The sequence below is a fragment of the Dysidea avara genome, chromosome 14 (assembly GCF_963678975.1).
Source record: "Dysidea avara chromosome 14, odDysAvar1.4, whole genome shotgun sequence".
Taxonomy (NCBI): Eukaryota; Metazoa; Porifera; class Demospongiae; order Dictyoceratida; family Dysideidae; genus Dysidea; species Dysidea avara.
In genome coordinates, this window is record NC_089285.1 from 5,050,529 (window position 1) to 5,068,074 (window position 17,546).

A 17,546-nucleotide genomic window follows, 5' to 3' on the forward strand; every position below is an offset into this window, starting at 1 on the left:
CCACTATATTGAGACATTATCACTAGGCTGCCTTGCTACAAAGCCAGTGAAGGAAAGGCTATGGTTTTTATACTGGAAAGACAGTTACCTGGTAACTACACAACTGTAAATTCCGAGATAAAATCAAAAAATTAGCATATTGTGGGGTGAGCTTTAATTGGAATCGTGTGAAGAGACAAAGCCATGGAGTGGCTATAAGCTTATCTATACAGAACACAACTGTGAGTATAAAATGTTATAGAAGTATAAAGTAGTGTAACTGGTTTACTCACTGTTATGACTTGCTGTGGCTGCTTTGTGAGAGGCTTTTTTGTATAACGAAGTGCTTCCAAAAGCTGACTGTTATATGTGTTATAGAGGTGACCGCTTAATGCAAACTATTTCTGTACAAACTGTTTAGGAATCAGTCGGGACCAGTCACATGGCCATTTTGCTGAGGTGACCACCCAACTCAGGTGACCATTAAGAGAGGTTCCACTATACTACACATTTATACACAGTATGTTAATACCCTACTACACAGTGTGAGACATATCCAATATTTGTGAAAATTTCTCTTCTACACACCATGATACAATTGTTATCAGTTTATCATACAATTTACAGGTGTGTATATGGGACTCAGTAACTGGTAAACAATTGGGGAAATTCCTAACTGGCCACAGACAGTGGATAACATGGTTGTCATGGAGACCAATGCATCAGTAAGTATGCTCATATACAGACCATATATAGACGTTCTGCATATAGTTGTGAGACTGAATTGTATGGGACTTGTAAATGTGACGTCAAACTATTGGAAATGATCAGTGTGGACTTAGCTTTTACCTCCATTAGCTTTTATTGTAATGCCAATGGAAAGTATAGTCAATTAGCTACATGTAGGTCTACATGTAACAACCACTGTAACATTTTTTTTCTAGAAGCTGTACAAGCTTTATACTTGCTTTCAACTTTTGGTCCTTGTGTACATTTATCATTAATTGTGTTGGTAGTTATAACACTTTGTGTACAGTAATCATAACCACCTGTGCTTATATGCACTATATTTTGCATTGATAAGTACATAATATTTTATGGTACATAATTCCTGTTAGGGATCTTGTATATGTACTCCACACTATAGGATGGTAGTGTATGTACTCCACACTATAGGATAGTAGTGTATGTACTCCACACTATAGGATAGTAGTGTATGTACTCCACACTATAGGATATTAGTGTATGTACTCCACACTATAGGATGGTAGTGTATGTACTCCACACTATAGGATAGTAGTGTATGTACTCCACACTATAGGATAGTAGTGTATGTACTCCACACTATAGGATATTAGTGTATGTACTCCACACTATAGGATAGTAGTGTATGTACTCCACACTATAGGATGGTAGTGTATGTACTCCACACTATAGGATAGTAGTGTATGTACTCCACACTATAGGATAGTAGTGTATGTACTCCACACTATAGGATAGTAGTGTAAGTACTCGACACATGTACTCCACACTATAGGATAGTAAATTTCACATATGGGATACAAGGCTGGCTCATTCAGTGATGATATTAACTGGTCACAGTCAGTCAGTGACTTGTGTACGATGGGGAGGAGAGGGACTGATATATACCTCATCACAAGATAAGACTGTGAAGTGTGGAGAGACCGTGATGTGTGCCTGCGTGTGTGTGTGAGTGAGTGTGTATGTATGTTTGTGCATGTGTGTGTACATGTATTATCCGTACCCACAAAGTAGGGATGCCACGACATAGAAATTTTTATGTCACATGTCGTAGAGGTTTATGTTACGGCATAAGCAATTCTTAAAGTTTCACAACTGAAGCTGTTACTTATGAAACTGTATAGCTATTTTGATTCAAATATGCAAAAATATCAGCTTAAACATCAGCTATATTAACTATGACATCAACAAACAACTAGCATTGCTTGTACTTACTTGTCAATTTTCTCATATTTATTGCATCAAATTTGATCAATATGAATGGAAAGTGTGCATTATTTGGAGATATTTATGTCACGACAAAGAAGCCTATGTCATATCACTTTATGTCACGACATGTCATATGTCACGACTATCGTGACATCCCTACCACAAAGCAGAATTCCGTCATCTTCCATAGGAATATTATGTTATGTAGGACACTATCAGGACATGGTCACTGGGTTAGTGGTGTACATGTAGTAGTAACTGGATCATGTGAGCTCCTGTCAGGTGAACACACTGTGTCTTAACACTGACTATGTGTTAAGGACTGGACCATATGAATCAGCTAATGACAAACCAGAAGGTATTGTGTAGTAGTTCTCTGGCTAGTAATGTTGTATGCCCTACCGTATAACAACAAATATTGGCAAAACTGATATTTGGTGATTTGCTATAAAATTGCAGTTGGCAAAAATGTAATTTGGCGAAATGCTGTCACTGAAAAAATTGGCGGTGCACACGAGTGGTGTAAGGTGCGTGCTGTAGCGTACAATCCTTTTTGTGCTGAAATATTATGGATTTAGTCACTGCATGCATGAGTCTGGCAGAGTCGTTTTCATGGGACAGGTCTGGGTCTGATCTGCTTTAAAGAAAATCCAGGTCCTTCTGCAGTCATGGGTCACGCCCACTTATCATGATCATTTGCTGTCTGTAGGCATACGTAGAGCCTCACCCATTTATCAATGACTGCACACAAATTCATGTCTTGCTACCTGCAAGCTTACGTGGAGCCATGCCCACTATTCAAGTATGAGTTTTTTAGTATCTATTATCTAGTCTAGTCTGTAATCCACACCCATTTGCATGTGATAATTTAAAGGTGTATTTAAGTAGTATCCATGAAGTCACACTTGGGATGTCGAAACCTACTTCTGCAACTGGTATCAAAAGCTTGGACCCAAGGTATCAAAATAATATTGAAGAAAATTTAATTTGGCGGTTTAGTGACAAATCACCAAGTCACCAAATTTAGTTCACCACCAAATTTAATTGATGTACAGTATCAGAGACCTCATACATATCTGTATAAAGGGAAATTTTTGAAAGGTTAAATATTCAAAAAATTCGGAACGACAATGCCTTTTCAGTAACATATTTATGTAATTTGCTTACCAGAAAAAGCACCTATCAAACTATAAACAAGGGTAAGTGCTGCATGTTTTCTACTTTATCAGTTAGCTAACTATAGGTACTAGGCCACTGGCAAACACGATGCAAGCTACACCATGAGTGTCACCATAAGTCTTGAAGCCTAAGAGCTCGAGAAAATTATTATTCCAGCCTGAGTGAAATGATAGTGAATATCTGGAAGTGATGAAAAGCGCTAACTAGTGATGGCTCAATCTGCAGGCCACTCAGTGGATTAAAGCCATGTATAGTCTACCAAACAATATGGTTCAAGCCACAAAGGAGGAATAAGTAGCTAGACACGATTCTACCACGGCCTTTGTCTATACTGAACAATCAAAGCAGCAAATTCTACTGTAGATACATACACGTGATCAATACAACAATTGTTAGCTTCCTCCAGTTAGGTTCATAAATCTGTCTTATCTACAGTGCGACGTGGTAATGGCAGAGAAACTGTATCAAATATATTTTTTCGAACTTACCATCAAGCACTCGTTTTTGAAAATTTGACCTTTCGAAAATTTCCCACTATACGGTATCTGTGAAGTTTCTAGAAGCCATTTTGGTATTGTATAGTATATGGAGAAGGCTCTTGATTTTCTAGCCCCTCACGTAATGACATTATTTAATGTATGCTAATTTGAATCTCTACTCTACACAGGTGACCTCCACCAGTGAAGATGAGTACCAGTAATAGGTACTGATAGTACATTGGTTATTACCGTATTAGGAAGTGATCAGTGAAGAACTGCTTGTGTCTGGATCTAATGACTTCACACTGTTCCTATGGCAACCATCCACTGGCCAGAAACCATTGAATGACGGGTAGGTACAATGCAGTACATATCTTATAGTAAATGTGTACTATGGTTTTAGTGTCCTTATTATACGTATACCACTTTTGTGTGGGCGTTCAAAGGCACTGCTTACGGTTTAACCTGCATATTGCCATGCAAGCAGTGTTGCCAGATGATTTGCTCCAAATGTTCATGTGAAAAAATAAATTTGTTCATAAAAAGTTCATAAACCCATAGTCACTTTCCAAAAACTAGCCTACACATTATAAATAGGTGGATCTCTGGGTTAGTAGAGCACTGAAGAGCAAAAAAAAAAAAAAAAAAAAAAAAAAAGGTTACCACCTAAAATTGCCAAAAGTTCATAAAAAGTTCACAGATTACTCCAGGTTCATAAAAAAGTTCATAGATTATTTCAGGTTCACAAACCAGCCAAAAGTTCATAAAAAGTTCATAGATTATTTCAGGTTCACAAACAAGACAAAAAGTTCATAAATCTATGAACTTTATTCACAGCATGGCAACACTGCATGCAAGATAGTACCTGCTCATGGCTTTGATGCCCAACCAGCTCAAAGATATTACTTTCATTATATTGGGCGACGTTGATTGTTTAGTTATGGGTTTGAGTTTACAGGTTAGGCTTGGCTCAGTGTAGTTGCTAAGTTTCGACTAGTTGACAGTTAGTAAATGAGACGAATGATCAATAACATAATCGTTTGGGCAGTGCGTGGATACGTATTTCTACCCATCCGTGTCAGCCATAGTGTATTTTATTTATTTATTTTATTAGACTTCACAGCACAAGTGCTGAAGGTCAAGCAAGTGTAAATACCACAGCACAAGTGCTTGTGGTATTTAAGATCCACAAGCCAAGTACTTGGGAATTTATATTGATGAAACATTTTCTTGAAACTTCCACGTTACTATTGTATACAACAAAAAATGTCCAAGCATATCTGCAGTGCAATTTGAGATAGTGATCAACAAGTGTAAGGGAAAGATTCTATCATTCTTTAGTGTGACCCATATTACAGTATGCCTGTGTAGTTTGGTCACCCTATACTCTGACTAATATTGATAACTTGAGGGTGTGCTCTTCAGAGTGCTACTCACTTCTAAGCATTCTTCGATTTTCACCGAGTGACGATAATATGTATATAAAAAAAATCCCCCTGGTTTTCAGTAATTCTTGAAAATCAAAAAGCGAGTGTAAACGTACATATAAAATAGTCTGGCGCCGCCCGCCCCTGCGCAAAAAGTATTCTTTTGCGAAGGGCGGACGGCGTCAGACTACATATAAAGGTGTGGCATTAGCTGTGTGCAAATATTAGCTAATCATTAAACCTTTAGTTTTGTAATGTTGTACAATTAATTGCAATATCTGGTAATTTGTTCCACAATTTAATTGCATCTGGGTAAAAGGAATATTTTAAATGAGATATCTGTGGCTCTAAAATGGTTGCTTGAATCAATTAATGTCCTCGGGTAAGTAAATTATTCCTGATGAGTGAGTTCCCTGTTTCAGTTTCAACAAGATTAACAATTTTATCCATCCCTGATTCCCTTCTAACTAAAGTGTCGTACAGGCTCAGGTCCCTAGAGGGGTAGTTGCCTAATCTTTGAGCAGGCTGTAGGACCAGGTGTCCTACAGACCTTCAGCACTTGTGCTGTAAAGCATTAATAAATAAAAAATAAATAAGTTGACCCATAAAGAAAAAAAAATGAGAAGTCAAGATGTACTGGCAGAATGCAGGGGAAATCCCAGATCAGGTTGTGTGGCTCCTCAGGCACTTGCAGCTAAGTCACTGCCTGACCTGGGATTTTTTTCTGTATTCAGCAGTTCTCAATTACAGGTCTCTGACTCCCTACTTCACAGGCATACTGTTGAGCTGGGGAATAACAGATTGTCCACTGCATCCCATTTAACATGTTAGTGACACTAAAATACATTGAAAAATCACTACAATATTGCTGCTTTCCGTTGTACTTTTTCTAGTTTAGGGCTTAATACGATGTATATATTTAACTTGTGCTTATCTTTCGCACCTGTACAGGATATATATAAATGGGAAGGAAGGAATTGGATTTCGGGATGAAAATCGAAGCAGTCATAAAAGAAAAGTTTATCAAAATCTGTGCCGGAGATGAGGTACGTGATTATGAGCGTAATATTGGTAGTCTTGTATATACCCAAACGGCTTTGTGTGTGGGAGAGGAAAAAGCAAGGGGGTGTCACTCAGGGTCTTGCTGTAGATCGATCTGCGACTACGGTCAAACTCTAAGTCAACGGTCAAGGCCACAAAATAGCTCTTACAGTGGGTCAAGACGATACGGAAGGTTTGAAACCCACAATCGAAAACTATACGTAGAATTATCAAGTTTACAGGATTATACGTAATTCACAAGAAGTAAGGATCTCCATGAAGATGTTTTAAAGCTCCAACAGGAATTTTGCCGTAATTATAACGATTTTTTCTCTCCTGGCTGCTGGTAGCATGCACTAAAAATATTATACTAGGTTACAAGCGCAGGTATGTATAGGAAAATAGAGAAATAAGTGGAGGTCAAAAGTTTGACAAGAAATGCTCAAGTCATAGGTCAAAGACAATAAATGCTGCAAGTCAAAGGTCAAGATGAAATTTTCCCTGATCAAGACTTTGACCGTAGTCGCAGATCTACCTACAGCATGAGCCTACATGACACCCCCTTGAAAAAGGTCTGGTGGATCTCCAGGCTCCCAAAATCCGGGAATAAAGGCCAGCTCCAGGAGTGTTAAATTGGTATTGACAAACCAACTAATGAAGCTAAGTTTTATTTACTCAAGCAACTTTGCGCCTCTTGTCATGTACACAGATCACATCTCACTTAGGCTCTCACTTAGGCTCTCACAAGCATCACAAAAGCATCAGAGAATGACACTTGCAAGGGGGTGATACTCCATATACCCTGTACTCCAATCTTCGTCCTGGATCAAAGTAAAAAGAAAAATGCCTTGACCCTTTGCTAAAATCCATGCTTGACTCTTGACCAAATTCTTGCATATTTTCATAAAAATACAGTTATGTTGTAACTGTAAAAGTACCAATTGTGGTATACCTTTTACAATCGAAGCCTGTCTTGACCTACTGCAAATTTCTTGCTTGACTTTTGTTTTGACCGAGGACGAAGATCAGAGTACAGAATATATAGTGCCTCCCCCTTGACTTGTGAGTGCAGTAAACTATCCATAATGGCCATTGTTGGGAATCAATGCCGTCCTGCTGCTGCTGCTGCTGCTGCTGCTGCTGCTGCTGCTGCTGCTGCTGCTGCTGCTGCTGCTGCTGCTGCTGCTGCTGCTGCTGCTGCTGCTGCTGCTGCTGCTGCTGCTGCTGCTGCTGCTGCTGCTGCTGCTGCTGCTGCTGCTGCTGCTGCTGCTGCTGCTGCTGCTGCTGCTGCTGCTGCTGCTGCTGCTGCTGCTGCTGCTGCTGCTGCTGCTGCTGCTGCTGCTGCTGCTGCTGCTGCTGCTGCTGCTGCTGCTGCTGCTGCTGCTGCTGCTGCTGCTGCTGCTGCTGCTGCTGCTGCTGCTGCTGCTGCTGCTGCTGCTGCTGCTGCTGCTGCTGCTGCTGCTGCTGCTGCTGCTGCTGCTGCTGCTGCTGCTGCTGCTGCTGCTGCTGCTGCTGCTGCTGCTGCTGCTGCTGCTGCTGCTGCTGCTGCTGCTGCTGCTGCTGCTGCTGCTGCTGCTGCTGCTGCTGCCACTGTTGCTACTGTTGTACCCTGATCGAGCTGATTGCCTCGCCAGTGGCTGTTAATTACTCCACTATAACTCAGTCTTCTGGAGAAATAGAATTACAACCTGAATCAATAAAGATACAATTATATTGTTTGTCAACTGATATACTACCATATAGCTGGTTATTTTTGAACCAGACATTTTTGCAGGAACAGTAAAATCTGAATTTCATAGATTTTAATTTCGAAGTACAGGTGGATTTCAAGCAAATAGAAATTCATGTCACAAATTACAAAAATACATAGAGTCTACATGTGCTCGCCTTATCGATGGTATCAAGGATGGAATAACCTCCACTTTCATATCAACTCTGTGATTACATTGTGTGTCTGCATGGAGTTGATACACTATACATTGTATACATATTTGACAACTTCTTGTTCGCAACTCAAACAGGCGGTTAATGGAAGGAAGTGAGGTCATTCTATTTATAGTTTTTGCTTTAAAGGCTTCTATAGCAACAAAATCTTGAGGGCAATACCATTAGTTAGTGCTGTGCCTTGTACCTGGAATCTCCGAAGTACAATCATGGTGGAATTGCTGGTAGTGGAGGTCTGTGATAGTAGGATGGAAGTCGGATGGTATTGCATTCCACCAGTGAGAAGCAGTAAACCTTAAAAACAATTACTATCATTTTCAGCTAATTTTTTCTTCTTAGGGAAGGTAGTAAAATGTATAGCTTCAAGACTCTTTTGATAATCCTTGTAGTGACAGAAATGGCTAGCCTACCGTTGTTGTGATTTTGTGTGCTTCAATGACTGCCCGCCTGCATCAAAATGAGGAAGTGGCTGATGAGAAACTAGCAATCTACTTTGCCTGGCCTTATTATAATAATAATTGTATAGAATATATTATAGGGGATAATTACTATGGTATAGCATGTACCTGTTGAGCTGGATCCTCAAAAACATTTAATAACTCATGGATGATGCAATTACAGATGATCTTGAAATTTGGCTCATTTGTAGTACTGCTTGATCCGCTAAAACTGTTTTTAAATCTTTTCGTCCAAAAGTCTAACATAATATTTACAGCCAATCAAAATCTTCACTTTACATTTGCTATGGGAAGCCATAAAAATGTTATGTCCATTACAGCCCTTTCTCGAACTTGTAATGGAACCAAACCGCGCATGTCTGTTGTTGACACCTTTGCTGTCGCCGTTAATCATCTGATTGGCTGAAGTGTTTACTCTCATGTGAAAAAATCCACTTTTAATTTTTAGCTGTTTTTCAGGATCCAGCTCAACTTGTACATAGTTGAATGATTGTTAGATACTATACTTACAAATAGTTGGGGTTCTAAGCATTTTAAATAGACCGTTTTTGTGTACTTTTGGATAAAAGCATGAAACTTGGCAAAGTTTGCATATGACAAACCACCTCAGATTTGACCTTTGGTGTTGTTTACAGACAATGTAATGTTTAAAAACTGTCAGTTTTTCTCTATTTCATGTTTGTTTGAATCCAAAATCCACAAACTTGGTGACGCTCTTGCCCTATAGGCAAGATACTATGCTAAACAACCATCATTTTCAGTACGCTGGCTTGGCACACTGAAATCACAAAATCATTCATTTGGGCTTCAACAATATAGTAACTCATAATCTACTAGTTTATTTTAGATGAACAGACTTACATGTATGTAATGCACAGTGCTTATTTTTCATCATAGAAGATTCGCTGCAATACCTGTAGGCATAGGTGGTGGGGGGCTGAAGCTGTCCCTCGGTCTGCTGAGGGGGGTCTATATAGCCACCCTTAGAATGTCTTGCCGAAATTGGAGTGGGGCTAAAAAAGATTGATATATTCTAATAGAACACTAAAATACCCTAATAGAGCAGTCAAAGCGCTTCATAAAAATATAATCCTAAAAAGTACTTGCCTACAGTGGGAATTAAACCACTGACCTTTCACTTTAAGAGTCGGTGTGCTATACCTGTACCAAGTATTTCCAACTGCCTAAAGGTTTTTTTTTGTACTGTAGTCAACAGCTAAAAACTTTGTCACAAAAGGTTTTTATTGACTTCAAATACACTGTAGCGTATTTTGAGTTAAAAAGTTGGTGTTTTAGTTGAAAATGCTTCAAATTGTATGTATAGAATTAATTCTGATGAACTTTGAGACATCGTGAAAATAGGTTTCTGGGGCCCCTGATCTATACATTCTGGTCACACACCCCTATCACACCCCACCCCCACATCCTCCGCCACTGCCTGCTAGTGTTTGCAACAGTAACACTGTGGTGCCATAGTGGATATTAGTCACTAATCCATTTTACATCTTGTCAAATAGCAAACATCAATTTTGTTGCAATAAGCAGGTGGAGCATGACAATAGTGCAGATTAGTTTAACCCCACTCTTAATAGATTTGGTCTTGTGAAAGTTTCTTTGGTCATAGAAAGGGCTTAGCATACTGAGAATTTGAGCTTGTTGGCAAACAAAACTACCATCATGATTGATGGAGACCTTGCTGAATGTTTTGATGCAGAGAGGTACATTGTATACTTCAGTTAACCAGATATCGAGATTTAATCGAAAATCAAGATTATTTTTAAAATGGTAATCTAGATTATCAGAAAGGGAACATCGCCCAACACTAATCACAACACTGTGAGGAAGAATTGGCTTTTCTTATATTAAAACTATAAAGTAAGTTTCAAATATGTATATCTGATATGCATATTGATTTTTATATTGCTGTTTGTTGTTGTTAATTATAGCCACTTACTATCAAAATGGAATGGAGTCATGTTCAAAGTCTTGCAGGTATTTTTGATGGTCTCTTGAAAAAGATAAATGTGCGGAGCCAAGTGTCAAGAGAGAAGTGCTGTCGCCAAAAACAACTGGAGACTCGTGTTCTTTGGAGTGACACAGAAACACAATGCCGTGTTGATTTGAGAGAGAACAAACGTGGAATATTTGTGAAGGTGCATTAATGTACAAATTATTTGTCTAATTTATACATGTGTACTAGTATCATATACAAGCACAAATTAATATTGTGTATTATACACTTTTTATACTTGTGAAATCACCTAGCTGTATGTACTGTTTTGTTACATAGATACGGGTGATTCAGTGTTCAGATCGCTCAGTTTGTTTATATATCGAGTGGAGATTTAGAAGAGTTCGAAGATGCACTGTCTGCTCTCTTGGAGAAGCGAGAAACTAGTTCACACAATTTGTATTCTAAAAGACCAACACCTCCAGGTAATTAATAAGAGATTATTATTAATAAGCAAGGACGTCCATAACCAGATAGCATCTTAACTGCACATATACTTTATATGTATGTAAACAGGGCCACCGACAGGAAGGGGTGGGGAAACTGGACCACACTTTGTAATGGGACCCAAGGGGGCCTCATACAGTAGTACCTACCTAATAGCTACATTATAGTGCTGAAACGGATAGCAATTTTCAGTATTCAAATAGTTGTCAACAAAACGACCGAATATTCGATTATTCTTTAAGCTTATACTTCTATTGAATAAGTACTGTAATCTTTCATTAGGGAGTAAGGTAAAGCCTAAGAGCTATTTCTATCTTTTCTAAAATAGAATTTTTATAGCATAAAAACATCACTTCATTCACAATCTTAAGTTTCAAGGCTGGCTTTTCCATCTGAATACAGTGTACAAAGTGCTAACGATTATTTGAATGGTGTGTTAACAAATCGAATAGTGTCTTGCCGACCGAATAGTCAAATAACCGAATAATCGTTTCAGCACTACAAAAAGATGTGGTTAAAATTATGTCACCATCAAATAAATAACATAATGGCTATTCATCTGATTTCAGACACCTACTTGTTCAGGCTATTCATCTGGCACTCACCCAAGGACACTAGTTGTATAAAGGTTGATGAGTCCAAAGGGAGCTAGGGTTGGAGCAAGTGCCAACCATAGTATGTCTCAAACTCACCAAAAATTTACCTTCATAGCATATACCAAGAGTATATAATAGAAACCAAGAGTGTCGAACAGTGTATTAGCCCGTGATTAATGATTGCGTAAAGTAACAGGGATATTTCAGTAATTGTTTGTTAACACAAAATGGTAATTTGAAATGCGTACATGGCAACGGGTCTTTGTTTGCCAGTTTTCCATGTTATTCAACCAAGTATCAACAGTTATTGTGCAAGGAAAGTGTAGTAAGGACCCAAGATACTCCAGCTTGCTAAAACAATGGTTGCACAAATGAGCGTGTTGCCATGCCTTCAGGGATCCGCTTAGCAGTGGATTCCCTTTAATGCCTATCATGTTTTCACTTGGTTTAGTGGCCGAATTGGGCTAAATACAGCAAACCTTAATGGTAATGAAAACAAACAATTACTGATATATCCATGTTACTTTACATCATTAATCACAGGGTAATACACCCCTTCGATACTCTTGGTTTCTATTATATACTCTTGGTAATAGCGTTAGGGTCGAGTTCAGCTTTGGTTTCTTCTTTACTCACGTGTAGTCGTAGCAAACTATTTTTAGATAAGGGGACTCTGTTTATGCAATTGTCAAGCACAGTCAACATGCAAAGCATTATCCCTCTAGGGGTCTGGGGACATGCCCCCACAGGAAAATTTTGAGAGTTTAACCTTCTAAGACATAATGACTGCTCTATTAGATCAACTCACTGTTCTGTTAAAGTTATTCGATCTTTTTGAAAACTAACAGCAGAAAATTATCAGAGAGGCTCCAGCCCCCTCCCCCTGAGTTGCTACGCCTGTACCAGGTATATAGGTTGTACAGGTTACCTCTTGAATCACATTTATAAGATAGAAAAGTAGAGGAGGTGGGTAGCTATAGTGAGTATGCGTTCACCTGAGCCCTGCCAAATATAGTAATATCAAAGGGGTGAACACGTGTTCACTCCCAATGGTTTTGTACTGGAACAAGCATATTTTCATAATTACTGTAAACATGTTTGCACGCCTGAATCGTCCATACTAAATGTATGGGATATTTTTAAAGCCTCATAACTCACTTGTTCTTGCCGGTATCAAAGTGCTTTTTTGATTACCAGTTCCGGCATTTAAAGGGATTCACATTGCTACTAAATGTTTGGACAGCTAGCCCATGTAACAAGAGTTATTAACAAGAAACGAGGGTTCGGGTGAACGTGAACAGACTATAGCAATGGAAGCACAGTTGGTACTACACTGATCTCACACATCAGTGGTCCATGGTTCTAACCATGAAAGTGTTGCAGCAAGAGTTAATAATAAGAGAGGAGAGTATCTAACGCCGTATAGTCCTGTAACAGATGATTGCGCAGAAGTTAAACGGCTTCTTTTCCGTGTAACAACAGACTGGCTAGTATATTTTCGCATTTAACCACAAAGGCTATCCCAGACACAAGGGCGTGCGTTCAACTCGATGTTCAAGTTCACCACGAAGAGCATCGCTCATTTGCATAAAGAAGTGTGGCTGTTAACCTCGAAGATAACTCTGGGGGAGAGCGTCTGAGAAACCAATAAACACTGAACCAAAGGCGGAGTATCGCTTCGAATTTTCACTGCATCGCCATGTTACCCTACCTTTGAGCATTCTTCAATTGAAGTAGCACTGTTCCCTGTACATACAGCTCAGTCTTTAGTTCAGTCTTCGGATATTCTCGAGGATTCATCACGGTGCGGCTAAACTAATTGCAGTAAGGAAACGAACAAATACTAGAAGCCTGTACGTTACATGGAAAGGAAGCCGTTTAACTTCTGCACAATCATCTATTACAGGACTATACAGTGTTAGACACTCTCCTCTCTTATTATTAACTCTTGGTTGCAGGTTATTATATATATGTTGTTGTTTTTTTTGTTGTTTTTTTCATTTTAGCAACCTTTTTGTCTACACATGTGGAACCAGACAAATAGCCTCATACATGAAAAATGTGCCCTTAGGCTGATAATTATTGTGTAGTTATTTACCTATTGTATGCTTACTGTCTATTGCTGCAGCTTAATTGCTATTAAACTATCAGTCAGTATATCCATGTCTCAGTCCAGTGTTATCAACACCATTTTCTTGTTTAAACACCAGTATCATGTGAGAAGGATCACATGACACAAACTCTGTGTGTAAATGTCCAGAACTTTAGAGAGTTTATTTAGTGTTTATTGAAAGTTTAAGTTTCATTGCTTAGGCGTGAGATTGAATACCTTGGGTGAGATTGCACTTTAGAGAGAATCACACTAGAGGTATGATAGTTGAAATAACATGGCTAGTGAGGTAATGTAGCAAGAGAACAATCATTCTTATACAACAGTGCCTCAGATTTAATTGCTTACTAACGTATCACTCATGTTTATATGCCAATACCCCTAGAATAGTATTACTGTACATGTTTATATTTCCTCACACACACACTGTGTTCAGGGACCCACGGAGTATGCTTTTTAATCTTCCTATTGTTCTTTCTAGTATTTTTTCTTCACCTATTATTCCAGAAATTATTCCCTAAACTTTCTAGGACTGATTCCTGAAATACAGCTAAACACATTTTTTTTTTTTGACTGAATGCACCCAGGATATCAATTACTGACTCGAACGTGAAGTGGCCATCGTGCTTTGCTTTCAACTAGCATTACAAACAAAGAATAGTGGGAGAAGCATCTCTGCAATCAATCCAGTCACCATGGAAATACAGACAATTCCTCAGCATTCACAAACATAAGAAAGCCATTGCACTATCATGAATTGACACCTTGCATGGGCTGTCAGCAAAAAGAAATGGGACACAAAGGAGGACAAAGGTAAGTCCATGATGCGTGCATTGTACATAATGCCAAAAGGAATGTCTTGGGATGAAGCAACGTTGAACAGTGAAAAATTCAAGCCCGTAGCCTTAACTGTTATTGAGTTACGCTTGTTAGTCAGTCAGTAGAAAATTCTATTGAATTTTTTTTTTTTTAATTTTGTATATAGCAGTCTACTGGAAGCATTAAGTATATTTTGGGTCATACCGAAGGCACTTTGGCGTTAACTATATACCAACACTGCCAAGACACCAAGATGGTATCGTGAAGCTGGGTTTTGGGTGATACTTTTGGCCAGACAAAACCAAAACCTCCATAATCCTTAGTATACAGGACTATTGTACTGTATGATTATTTCCTATTAATTTACCCTGGAATTATTCTGATTCTATTTACCACCAAATTTTTCTAGCATATTCTGCGGTTCCCTACAATGCACAGTGCACACATGCCCTATTGGTAGGTTGTCCATTTGGTGATTGTACTTAGTTGTATGTGCCCCAAACCTAGTAATTACAACAACTAAATCGTCACATTTATATGATGAATTTAAAGCCAATAATTATACCAATCATTTAGATTCCTATGGAGAGTATAATACTAAAGCAATGATGCCACATGGATGGAGAGAACAATGTTACAATACAGTGTGATCATTATGGAAGGCTTAACAATGGGGATGATCAGTCTTGTGCCCACTGTAATAACCCTCAATGTAACTCAAAGTACCTCAAGTGTTGATACAGCAACCACTAGTGGACAGAGCATCACCACAGAGTCCTTGGATGGATCAATTTTTAATACAGAAATTTAACATGTTTTGGAACTGCTGCAGCCACGCAAGAACACTGTTGTTATTGTAAGAACAGAAGTAGTTTATTGAAACTGTTTGATGTTGGTGTACTGTTGTAGTATTGACTGATGGATTATAATAGCATGCACTACATAGAGTGATAGGCATGATGCCAATGTTTAATATGTGTATTAGGGCTGAAACAAATAGTAATGCTTACGGGTACTCATTAAGGATTTTCGTACTCGGATAGTAAAATTGGTACTCTAGTAGTCATTAAGATCACGTGACCCAGCTCACACGGTGTATTGTCATCAGGGAGTGACACAATGAAGGCTGTAGAGTTTGATTGGCATAATTTCTTGTCACATCAGTACTTTAATACAGTGTGTGTATCATTGTTGTTACTTGAAAAAAGCTGTAAACTGTTAAAGGTTGGTACAAAACATGTCAAATGGGTATGACTACTTGTAACTAGTAATTGTGAGTACACGATCATTAACTCTAGAGAGTACTTGAATACTAAAAAACCATGATCGTGTCAGCCCTAATTTGTATCATACAGTACGTTAGTAGTTTATAGGGATCGATAATGAAGAACTGGGCCTTTCAAACCAAAAATATCACCCTAAAGAGGCATGTTATAAGCTGTTTATGGCGGCAACAATTGGACAGCCTAAAAGTTGCCAAAATCGGCAACTTTCGGCAACTTCGGGCCACCCAAAGTTGCCAACTTCAGCAACCCAAAGTTGCCAATATTGGCAACTTCGGGCAACCCAAAATTGCCAATATTGGCAACTTTTGTGTTTCTTTGAGTAACCACAAATGATGCTCAAAAGTATCCAAACTTGGCAATAAATGTACTTTCTTTTATAAAAGATGATAGAGAATTTGATTGTGGGATTCGGTTATCCACAATTGGTAATTTTGTGTGACAAATTCTTAGAATTGCCAAAAATGGCAATTTTATAAAAGCATGTGCAGTAGCTGCTGTTTTGGCAATTATAACAACAGTCTAAAAGTTGCCAGTTTTGGAAACTTTGACACTTACAGTTTACTGGTATTAAGCATGAAAGTGAGCATTACAGTGTTAAAGTTCACAAAGCTGCTAACTTAGCTATGCTTACTTTAGAGGAACTGTTATAATGATGCCTGAAAGTATTTAAATATGATTACTAGCAATATTATCAGTGGATGCCAGGTAGCTAGCTATACATTCACTTTAAAAGCAGCAGTAGGAATATAGCTATGTAGCAAACTTATGATTTGAATGTGAATTGACCAAAATGCGATAAAATGGACAAAGTCATAAGAATATCTTGCTACAAATCATGCTATATAGCTACAAACCCCCAAGAAGAGGTTCCTCAAGAGGCTTTCACACCGTTGGCCAAACGTAAATGTAAGAGGACCATTAAAAAATGCATTAGATATGGACAACATTAATTATAATTCTGTTTGGAAAATGTACATCAACTGTAGTTGTAAATAATATTTCTGTTGAATCTTAAAGATACGTAAATTGTAGAACAGTGCAATGCAGCAGTAATCACCATATATATCATACGGTTTAGATATACATTGAGCCAGCAGGCATAAACTACAATAATTATAATGCAGAATAGGGTATTCTAAATTTGTGTTATGTATATTTTGCTGCCAAATTTGGCAATATTGAGTCAAACCTTTCACCATCTTTTTGGTGAATTAGATCACAAAATCTGCTAATCCAGTTGTCAATTAAGTCCAAATTCTCAATTTTCTTAGTGTTGTATTGCCGGAATGCAGAATGGATAGGTACAAGCACAGTTTGTGGATGTTCAAGCTACCAAATTTGGACTATACTTTTCAGTTTTGGGGCAACTTTTGGCTTGCTTCCAAAAGTAGCCTAAAGTGGAAACCTCAGAAAATTGCCGAAACTGGCAATTTGTAAGCAATACAATAGTTTTGCAACTTTTAAAAGTTGCCAAATGTGGAAACTTTTATTTGTAAGAAATTGCCAGAAGTGGTAATTTTAGTATGCATGAACAGTCCAATAGTGGGCATCAAATTTTGCCATTTTTGCAAACTAGATCCCACAATTGATTTATTCATTGGTCTTCATAAAAAAGAGTACATTTATTGCCAGAATTGGTAGTTTTGAGCACCATCTTAAACTGCCAAATTTGGAAACCATCAGCAGTTTCAGGCTTGGCAACTTTTTGATGGTTTCCAAAAGTTGTCAAAGTTAGATAGAAACTTAGTTGCCAAAACTGGCAAATTCTTAGCAGTCCTATAGCTTTGCATTACACTGCT

At 38.3% G+C, this 17,546-nt stretch overlaps 1 protein-coding gene across 1 annotated transcript in view; it reads left to right on the forward strand.

Moving 5' to 3' along the window:
• Positions 1 to 15,469, forward strand: part of LOC136244882 (notchless protein homolog 1-like) — a 56,992-nt gene extending 41,523 nt beyond the window's left edge. Inside the window, exons 11-13 of the transcript XR_010695614.1 lie at positions 10,471 to 10,631; positions 10,769 to 10,914; positions 15,038 to 15,469. The gene's annotated coding sequence lies outside the window, so the exon portion shown is untranslated. The remainder of the gene's footprint in view (positions 1 to 10,470; positions 10,632 to 10,768; positions 10,915 to 15,037) is intronic.
• The last annotated feature ends 2,077 nt before the right edge of the window (positions 15,470 to 17,546 follow it).